Source organism: Serinus canaria, chromosome 20, assembly GCF_022539315.1.
Source record: "Serinus canaria isolate serCan28SL12 chromosome 20, serCan2020, whole genome shotgun sequence".
NCBI lineage: Eukaryota > Metazoa > Chordata > Aves > Passeriformes > Fringillidae > Serinus > Serinus canaria.
This window is the reverse complement of record NC_066333.1, coordinates 12,127,985-12,138,065: the sequence shown is the minus strand read 5'-3', so window position 1 is coordinate 12,138,065 and position 10,081 is coordinate 12,127,985. Positions and strand designations below refer to the sequence as shown.

Sequence of the window (10,081 nt, the reverse complement as noted above, 5' to 3'; positions counted from 1 at the left end):
AGAATACAGATATTTTGGGCATCTGCAATCTGGACGAAAGCTCCAGTCCTGCCAGGAATTCTGCACAGGCTTGAATGGAAAAAAAATAAAAATATCCCATGGAGTTGGGTAAAGGCTGCCAGGCTGCCCCGGCCCTGTCCCGCAGGCAGGGAGCAGCCCCAGCCCCTCTGCAGCCGCCAGCCGAGACAGAGCCTGCAGGAGAGATAATAAATTAAATCCAAATGTTTATTCCATTGGCACTGGCCGGGTCATGTGCCTCGTGGAGCTGGAGAGTGCAGGAATATTTTCTTGTAGCTGTCGAATAAACTGCTGGAAATGGAGGAGGCAGGAGCTGAGACCTGCTTGGATGGATGGATGGATGGATGGATGGATGGATGGATGGATGGATGGATGGATGGATGGATGGATGGATGGATGGATGGATGGATACACACACACACAGGAGTTGGGACAAATTCAGAGGCTGGGCCCAGAGCTTTGTGCACAGGCAATGGTTTTGGGGGTAGGTGTGGGGGTCTGTGTGCAAGTGAGACACTGGAGATGTTGGGCATGTGAGGACCTTGGATTTCCCCTCCCTCCTTTGCACACACACAGAATTAGCTCTTCCCATCCTCACCAGACTCAGGGAGCCCTGGATGTGCAGGGCCTTGAGCTCCAGCACAGCCCCAGCTCTGGTGGGTGTCTGCAGTGTGTCCTGGCTGCTGCAGGTCACTGTGCAGAGATGTTTTACAAACCTCCAACCCATCAGCACAGCCTGCTGCCCCACAGGTCCCAGCACGGTGGTTACAACAGGCTTACTCATTTCTGCAGTGAGTAAGACCGAAAGGGGAGCCTCACAGGGGCAGGACTGGGGGCTGATAAGGAGCAGCTCCCTAATCTCCAGCCCCAGCAGCCAAAAGGCTGAGGGTGATAACTCCCAGAGCCCCTGGGTCCCAGCAGTGCAGGGTGCTGCTGTCGTTTTGTGTTTGCAGAGCTGCACCTCCTCACCTCACAGGGCTTGTCTACAGTGCCCAGCCCAGCCCAGCACCCCTCACCCTCCCCGGGGGAGCCAGCAGGAGCTGGTGGTGGTGGCAAACCCAGGGCTCACACCCTGGCACGCTCATCTCCTCTGCTCTTCATGCCTTGAGCACAGCCATGGGGAAATGGGACTACAGGAGGCAGCATCATTCACCTGACCAATCAACCCTGTTTAGGAAGATCCAAAGTGCAGAAACTGGAGGTAGGGAAGGTCTCAACTTCATGCTCCATCCTCATACTCTGGGTGACACCAGGAAGCCAGGAGCACAGCAAAGCTGGCACTCCCCTGCTTCAGACCTAGGCTGGGATTTAGGCTCAGATACCTGTTTTTTGCTGGCTGGGTTGGACCCTGTCCATGCCCATCCCCTGTGGCACACACTCACATCTGCACCAGCAGCACCCACCACTGCCACTCTGCTGGCAACATCACCTGCCCCAGCTCCACTGTCCCCTCACCGGCCCCATGTGCCAAACTGCACATGATAAGCTCTGCTCCATAGCACATTTTTGTCAGAGGCTAGCGAGATAAAGTCTGAAAATAGCTCACCATGACATCCATCAGGGTCTGCGCCACTGCGTTTCCCACGTGCTGCCGTCCTCCCTGCCTGGCTTCAGCCGGGACCATCCCTGCAGGAAGGCTGGGTTCCTGAAATGCAAACAGCACATGCAGAGCTGCTCCTGTCCTGGAGCACCGTGGTCTCCAGGCAGCATGGCACTGAGCATGACATGGCTCTGAGTGTGACATGGCACTGCCAGCTCTGCAGGGCAGGCTCTGCCTTTTTGGGGTGCCCCTCTCTCACAGGTCCTGCTGCAGGGCCCCGTCCCATCCTTGGCTGGCTGCAGGAGCACCGTGCCCTCTTGGCCTCTCGCAGCCTTTGGCTCTGGGCAAACACCACTTGGCCAAATCCCCAGCACGGGAACAAAAGCAGAGAGCCCCAGGACGGGCCAGGGAGCTGGGGGAGGGTGCAGGTCCCTGCACAGCTCCTCTCCAGAGCTGGAAACCAGCGGGGCATGGAAGGGAACCATCCCCTCGCTGCCTTTGTCACTCCTGGTGCTGCCCTGTGTCCTTCAGAGGTGCTCTGGTGGCTCTCAGGCTGGGTGCCAAGGGGAAGAGAGGGGTACCAGCATCTCCTCCTGGAAAGGCCAATTCCAGCTCTTTCTTTGCAGGAGGAACCTGCTTCTTTAACCCCTCTGGTGCCAGCTGGCCAGCACCATGCCCTGGCCATGGTTCCTGGGCTCTGCCCTCACAGTGCTGCCAAGAGAGTGGCATTCAAAGCTTTAGCCTTTCTCAGCTTTTCGGCACATGCCCCAGCTCTCCCTTATTCTGTGTTTAGTTTTGGGCAGCCAAAATCACGTCATACTTAAAGGCGCAGTTTCAATTCATATCTATCTCAATTTATTTTTTTTAAATGAAAAACAAGATTAAAAATAGTCATCAGAGAAAACAAACACTGTAATGCCCACACAGATTTTTCAAACAATTTCAAAAATGCCCATGAGAGCGACTGCTTTTAAGTGTTGAAGAATGACAGTGGAGACTTTGCAGTACAGACATAGCTCTAAGGAAACAAAGCATTTTACACAAAGGGGAAATAGTCCAGGTGTTACTGGACCACAAGCCAAAGCTCCTTCCACTGCACCTGGCTCACACCTGGCTGGGGGCAGGTGGCCTGCAGAGACATGTTGGGGTTACTGGGAAAGTCATGCCAGAATCTCCTGGCCATGCCAAAGAAAATCATTCCATTTCCTCTGCCCTGTGCCTGGGAGGGGCTCATGAGCCTCCCCAGCTCAGTGCCACCCTCAGTCTCAGCCAGCCACAGCACATGCTGTTGTGGCACACAGGACACACTCAGGTGAGTCCTGGGCTCACAGGGATGTCACCTGTGTCAACAGGATCCTGGGGTGCTGAGGAGCCAGCAGAGCCCACCACAGCTTGGGTTTGACTCTGCAGGCTGGATGGGGCTTTTGGGGGGTTGTTTAGTCTTGTTAAGGGTTTTCCCCAGCCCCACGTCCTTGCTGCCCTCCCTCAGAGACACCAGCAAAGCCCCAGGGACCCATGTGCTCTGGGGAGCAGCAATGCAGCACAGCTCAAAGCCTGATGTGTTTGGGGCAGGGCTGTGAGGAAACCCCACAGGAATCATTGGAAGTGACCCTGTGTGATACCTACTGCATGGAAAAAGGGGGGCTCCCCCAGCAGGGCCCAGACTGTGCCAGCACTCAGTGAGGCAGAAAGGCTCTCCCCCCATTTGACCATAGGGCTGTAGAACCAGTTGGAATCTTTCTGGTGCAGATCAAGGGCTGGTCTGAAGCCCCTTTTGAAAAGCTGATTCATCCCCAGCTTTACCCAGCCCCCTAGGCCTTCTCAGGGTCATAAGGATGCTGAGGCCAGGGAGAGCTCAGCTCAGAGGAAAACCACTCTGAGAGATGTAACCTGCCTGGAAAACAGGGTTTTACCACAGCTGCCTGTGGGCAGAGTCCAGGCTGCACCACTGCCTTACACTGCCCACACTTCAGGAGCATGTGGCACAGGTTTGGCTCTCCCCATGGAAATGGCAGCATGGCATCACTGGGAAAGGCTCAGCTTTGTCCCCTTGGTGCCCCTGGATGCTATGTAAATACTGACAGGATTTTCTTAGCAGCGTGAAATGCACATCTGCTCATGCAAACCTGCCGGGGGGGTGGCCAGTCACCAGCACAGGAAGGTCACTGCCATGCACGGGTGCATCCCCTACATGGGCCAGCCTCCCTCCACGAATTTTGGGCCTGAAAGGGCTTCATGCATCCAATACAGCCACCCTTGCTGCCCTCCTTGCCCAGAGAGCCCAGGCTGAGCCGCAGCCCTCAACAAGCAGGCAGCAAGGAAGCTCCTCTGGTGTCACCCAGGGAGAGCCCCCCAGCCCTGCAGCTCTGCTGTCCCTGGCAGGCTCCAGAGATAAGGCTGGAGGATGATCACTTCGTGCTGTCATCAAGACAACACAAAGCCTGGCTGCATCCAATACCGTTTTTTCCCCTTAATTGTTCTATTTCCATGCGCCTGTGCACACCCAGCTCCTGCCAGAAAGGCCAAGTGCTGATCATTGTCAGATGGTTCACACAGAGGTTTCTGTTTTGTTTTGTTTTTTCAAGGATCCAAGATGATAGGGGGATGGAGAGAGCTTTGGTCCTCTGCTTAAAATAATTCGAGCTTTCCACTGTCTACGCCAGGCTCAGGCAGATATTTGCATAACAAATGAGCTTCTCCCCACACTTCAGTCCCGGGTTACCCCTGCAGCAATTGCACGAGGTGGCTCCATCTCCCATCTCAGCCCTGAATCTGAGGAGGGGAGGGCATGGGGAGGGTTGCAAAGTTTTGGCACGTTTGTCAATCAAGACTCTAAACAGCCTCTGGAACATTTCACCAGTAAAAACATTTGCTTGGTGACCAACAAATCATTCCAGGCGTCTTTTATCTTGCTGTAAAAATGCCACAAAGCAGCTGATTAGTGGAGGTTTCTCTCCAAGCTAAAACCTGTTGACAGCAGGACCAAACACTGACTTTCCTGTTATCAGCAGAAATGGCCTCTGTGTGCTGGGCATTCTCCAGGCAGTGATGGACAAGCACAAGGCACAGCTCTGAGAGCCTGTCTGGGTGCAGAAAAAGCAAGCAAAGCCCTGAAAGTTTCACAGAATTTTTGTTTCACCCCTGAGACAGATTAACACTTTGCTAGTTCAGATGGATAAATTATGCTATTGCTATTTAAACCAATTTCCTTGCAGAATGTTCCAGAGAACACCTGCTGCAATGGCTGAGGTCACGATTTCCAGCCCAGCAAGAAGATAAAACTGCTGCCAGAGCCCATGGCCAGACCTGCTTTGTGCAGAACCACACCACCTCAGCCTCTCTGCCAAGAAACTGGGGAATTTTCCAGTTGCCATTCTCCTCCTGGGAGGCAGAAAGTGGGGGAGTAAAGCTTACATACCTTCATGAAGATCTGAGAGGCATCAGGAGGGTTTTCATGAGACACTGGATGGAAGCAAATGCTATCAGAGTCCAAATGTCCCATTAATTATACCAGAATCTCATTCTGGGCAGAAGGGAAGTCCCAGCAGTCCTGCAACAGCCTTCTCAGACAATGACTGAAAAAAATGTTGCAGTTACTCATTTTGAAATGAGTTTTTGTAAGGGTTAGATTTTTCTTGCATGACAACACATTGTGGGTACACAATTAAAAAATGAAGCCATGACCAGTCAGAAACAATCATTCCTCCCTTTTTCAGTTAGAGTAAACTCTGAAATCTGCCTGTTTTTTTTTTTTTTTACATAACTGTAATTATAGTGCAGAACTCCAGAAGCCTTTGCAACATAAACATCCACAGGTTCTTCCTGGGCAGCCCCCTGATATCAGTGAGTCACTGCAGCCCCCACAGCTCCAGGTGGAGGGCACACATCCCTCCTCCAGCCTGTTTCCCAGCATGGGAAACGCTGCTCACAGCTCCTGGAAACCAGGCAGCAAATGCTTAATGTAAGTTTTGAGATTCAACCAAGCTGGGCTGTGCCTTTCCACAGCAAACTCAGAGCATCACAAAGTGAGGTGCAGGGTAAAATCCCAGAGAAATTCTCCTGAGTCATTTTTCTTCCTCTGTGGGTTTGGGACTTGTTTGGGTGGACCCTATCAGGCTAGAGCCACGTGTACCCCTCCTCCTGTGTGCTGCAGCACTGTTGATCCCCCCAGAAGGAGCAGAGCTCAGGGCAGGCCTCTCCAGCAATCCATGGTGGCTTGGCTGTGCTGCCCTCAGCCCTGGGAACAGGTTTGAGCTGTGGCTGTCCTGGCACAGGCTCAGAGCACACACCACGTGTCCCCAGGCTCCCCTGGCCCACCTGCTGTCTGATTGGTGTTTGGGATGCTGCTCTGAGATGCTGCTCCCTCCACTTATATCTCTTGACCACAAAACCATCCTCCCTTTCATGCAAACCCTCAGTGTCAGCAGCACTGGCAGGAGACACCAACACACTCCTGAACACCCAGGCTGGCAGCCTGAGCAGGGCAGGACAGGTCCCCCAGGCTCAGCATGGCTCACAGTCCAACCTGCTGGGCTGCTCTGGGTTTTGTTCAACTCCGTCAAAGCCTCAGAGACACCATATGGCTCCCAGGGATGCTCCCCTGCAGGATTTGGTTTGCAGCACAGGAGTTATGCCTGGCAGAGGCAGCAGAGCAGCTTCCCCCACCCTGTTCCAGAGTGGCCTGGGGTGACAAACGGCTCTGATGGCAGCAGGGTGTCCCCAGCCCAGCCCAGCCCACAGCAGTGCCCAAAGCCTGGAAAATGCATTCCTGTTCCTGGCTGTGCTGTCCAAGGGACTGCTGTGTCCCAGTGGGAAGGGGAAGGGGAAGCTCTGCCTGGGTTTTTGGAGAGCCCTGGTGTGGGTTGGAGGCAGAGGTGGGGTGGCAGTGGGAGCCAGGATGCTTCTCTTGGTGTCTGCTAAGAAGAGACCAGCCTGGAGCTGCCTGAGCTGCTGCACAGGCCCCAAGATGGAGAGGCCAGGAGAAGTCTGTCCTCAGGCTAAAAGAGCCTCCAGCTTCCTTCCCTCACTCCCATCCCTCCCTGCCTTCCTTCTCCAAGTGTTTTGAGAAGCTCACCCCCAAGAGCTGGTCTCACCTTGGCTCAGCCAGATGCAAGCACCACCAAACCTCTCATCTTGGGGCACCATCTCAATCCAGTGCACTGAGAACTGGGGAAACTGAGGGAAACCTACAACCACCAGGACACTGCTGCAGCCTGTTCTCATATTGTTTGGGAGGGACAGCGAGGACTGCTGTGCCCTGGACCTTTGGTTTGACCTGGCACCTTCCCCCAGCAGATCCTTGTCCTCCTTGCTGTCCCCTCCCTGGGCTGGTGCCAGCAGGTGACAAATCCTGCAGCTCCAGTACGTGCTCCCCACAGGTACCAGGAGCTGCTTCAACGGTCACTGGCTAAAAAGAGAACAAAACAGCAACAAAAGACCAACAAATAGTTGACTCTGTTCCCAGGCAAATACAAAAGAATGGGTTTGGATCGTCACTGCTGTCCCTTTGTTTACCAAATGCAGTAACAAAAACAGCCAGGAAAGAAAAAAAATATTCCCTGATAGGGACAATTTATTGTGGGTGAAGCAGGCAGGGACATGCCCCAGGGAAGGAGGGCCAGGCTCTGTGTGGATCTGCTGGGGACGGGAAATAAACGTGCTCAAAAGCACTTAAAAAAACCTGAAAGGGCCAGCCCTGATTGCAGCAGTTAGAAGTGATATATTCTTGGCATGGAAACAAAAAGCAAATTCATAGCAGGTTTGGAGCTGATCTTACTGGCTTACATGGGATTTTATACTTAGGTAATTCTATTGTTGGCTGGAGCTACCTGATTTATGCCTGAATAAGGTCCTGATCCTGCTAACATTTACTGATGTACTTTAGTTTTACCTTTGCCCCAAGACATCCTACCAATTTCCCTGCAGTGAGGGTAGTGCCTGTCTGCAGAGCTGGGGCCTTTGCAAGAGGAAAATCTGTGCTGTAATGCCTGAAACGGAGAGGAAATTTCACAGTGAGTCACTAACTCCCCCAGGCTGTGGTGGTTCCCAGCCTGACAGTGCCAGCCCCAGGCAGGACACCCAGGGCTGCCAGTGCAGCCCCACAAAATTCAGGGAGCAGTGGGGGAACATCCTTAGCACCAACATGCAGCTGCATCGAGCTCTGAGTCTCTGCAACACAAACCATCAGTTTAACACCGAGTTTACTCTCATGACAGCCCTCTCCCCAGGGCAGACCCTCCAAGGAGGATGCTAAACCCAGCAGATGCCATTTGCACTGGTTGATTCCATTCAAGAAAATGGCATTTATTGTCAAAAACACCCTGTTTGCCCTGTAAGGTAAAAGAGATGGATTCATCTGTTCTTTGATAGTGAAACCTCTGGCTGTGCTTCGAAGGGAGCAGGAGAATAAAAACCTGTCTGAGCTGAGAGGAGGACGTCCAGGAGGAGAAGCTGTGAACTCACCCACGGCAGTGAGATGTCCCCGTGGCTCCCTTGTCCCTCCCACACTGCTGAAATCAGACATGCAATCAAACAGGGGCACTGAGTCCCGGAGCAGCTGTGCTGCTCCCTGCCAAGGCTCCCCGAATGAGCCCGGCTATTCCTGGGCACGGGCAGAATTCATTTGCTTTACAATGGGCTGTGCAGGGGTCTGAGCACCACCTGCAGCCAGCCCTGAGGGTGCTGAGGAGCCTGGGGGCCCCCAGAGTGAACTCCCCCTGTATAAACCCCTGCTGGCTCCTCGGGCCACCTGGCCCAGTGGTGCCAACCCTGGCCCAGCAGAGCTCAGGTGCTCCTTGCAGACCTCGGGGCACTGCTGTGGCATCTCCATCCCCAAAACACACCTGGCAAAGGCTGCCAGCAGCAGTGGCAGGGCTGGGAGAGGGGCAGTGGTGTGTCCAGAGCTTGCCTTCATCCCACAGCCCCCAGTGCTGCTGTGCACCCGGGAGTGATGGGGTTTCTGTTCCGTGAGCTCCAGGACACTGCCATGGCCACACGGAGGTTCTGCACCGTGTCTGCTGAGGCTGCAGGACTGAAGACAGCACCCAAAGGCACTTCCAGAGCAGCTCCTCAGAAATGGGCTTTGTTTATGCTGTAGCAGCCTGGAGAAATGAATACTGCCTGCCCAAAAAGATTTAAATATACATAAAATTAGAAGGAGGAAGTGTTAGCTAAAATCTCATACTTCTGGAAGGCAGACGGTTCGTTAGCAGTACTTTAATGAGGCTCTAACCTCACTGTAATGCTTTTATTAATGCTCATTGCTTACTGAGTGCCAAGTGCTTGGCTCCTCTCCGACAGCCCGGCTGGTCCACAAAGAGAGGGGCTGAGGGGTCCCTTTGATGCAAAACGTGAGCACATTTCCCCCACAGCCAGGACAAACGACAGTTGGTGAGATGAGACAGCCCCAAACTCAGCAGATGGTGCCCAGAGCAGGCGAGGCAGCGAGAGCAGGGTGGGCAGGAGGGGACACAGGAGGGAACAAGAGAAGGGAGAGGACGAGGTGCCAGTGATGCCAGTGATGCCAGTGATGCCAGTGTTCCTGTTGGCTGCAGCTGGGTCAGCTGAGGGTCAGGCAATGAGCAATGGCAGGACATCAAGGGTGGATGTGCTGGAGACTTGGTGACAAGGGCAGTCATGAGGAGGTGCAGGACCCAGGAGCTCAGCACTCAGTCTGCTCTCCCCACTCTACTGCTGCACACATCTCGTGTGCTTTGGGCCCAAAGCTGCATCCAGATCTCACCTGCTTTGGTCAAATGTGAGTCCTTAACCCAACAAACTTCAAACACCCAAGGCACCCATACCCCAAAAGCCCCACTGTGACCATGAAGGGAGAGCCTGTGCCTATGAGGTGCTGCCAGCCCTGCTGTGGAGCTGATCCGGCTGAAGGAAAACCAGGAGAGGATGGAGTCCCTCCTGCAGCCCCTCTGCACTGCAACACCCTTGTCTGTGCTGTTGGCTGCAGAGGGGAGGAAGGGGCGCCTCTTGCTCGTGGAGCTCACCTGCTTGTGGAGTGATGCCCAGGCACCCTGAGCACACCTTTAGACGTGGCTGTGGAAGGACAGAAGGACAAGGATCACCCCAGCAGCTGCTGGGACACTCCCCCACCCCTCCTGGGAGCCGAGGTGAGCATATGCTGTATGCTTCTCCTCCTGTTCCTGGAAACACTCTGAATAGAGGGATTAAGAACCACCCCTCACAGCCTGAAACAACAGAGCCAAGGCTCTGGCTGGTATTCCAGCACAGCAGAGAACAGGTGGGCTGCTGCAGGAATGGGAACAGCTTGTGGGAGCCTGGCCCTGGCTCTGCCTGCAGGGCCACCCCTCCCAGGAGGTGCCAAGTGGAATCCCACGCTGGTCCTGGCATCACAGCACAGAGCCAAGTGCAACAGGAGCTGGGGCTGGTGTCCCACCATTGTCTGATGGCCTCAGAGGCAACCAGCGAGTCCTGGCAAAGAAAAGTTCAGCATCGTGTCATAATCAGCTGAAACAGACTTTCATGTCATTCTAGTCAAAAAAAAAAGAA

The 10,081-nt window shown here is 54.0% G+C and overlaps 1 long non-coding RNA gene across 1 annotated transcript; it reads left to right on the top strand.

Moving 5' to 3' along the window:
* Positions 1 to 959: 959 nt before the first annotated feature.
* Positions 960 to 5,241, top strand: LOC127060294 (uncharacterized). The gene is made up of 2 exons (XR_007779181.1): positions 960 to 1,219; positions 4,774 to 5,241. It is a non-coding gene; the product is annotated as an uncharacterized LOC127060294 (long non-coding RNA).
* Positions 5,242 to 10,081: the final 4,840 nt, after the last annotated feature.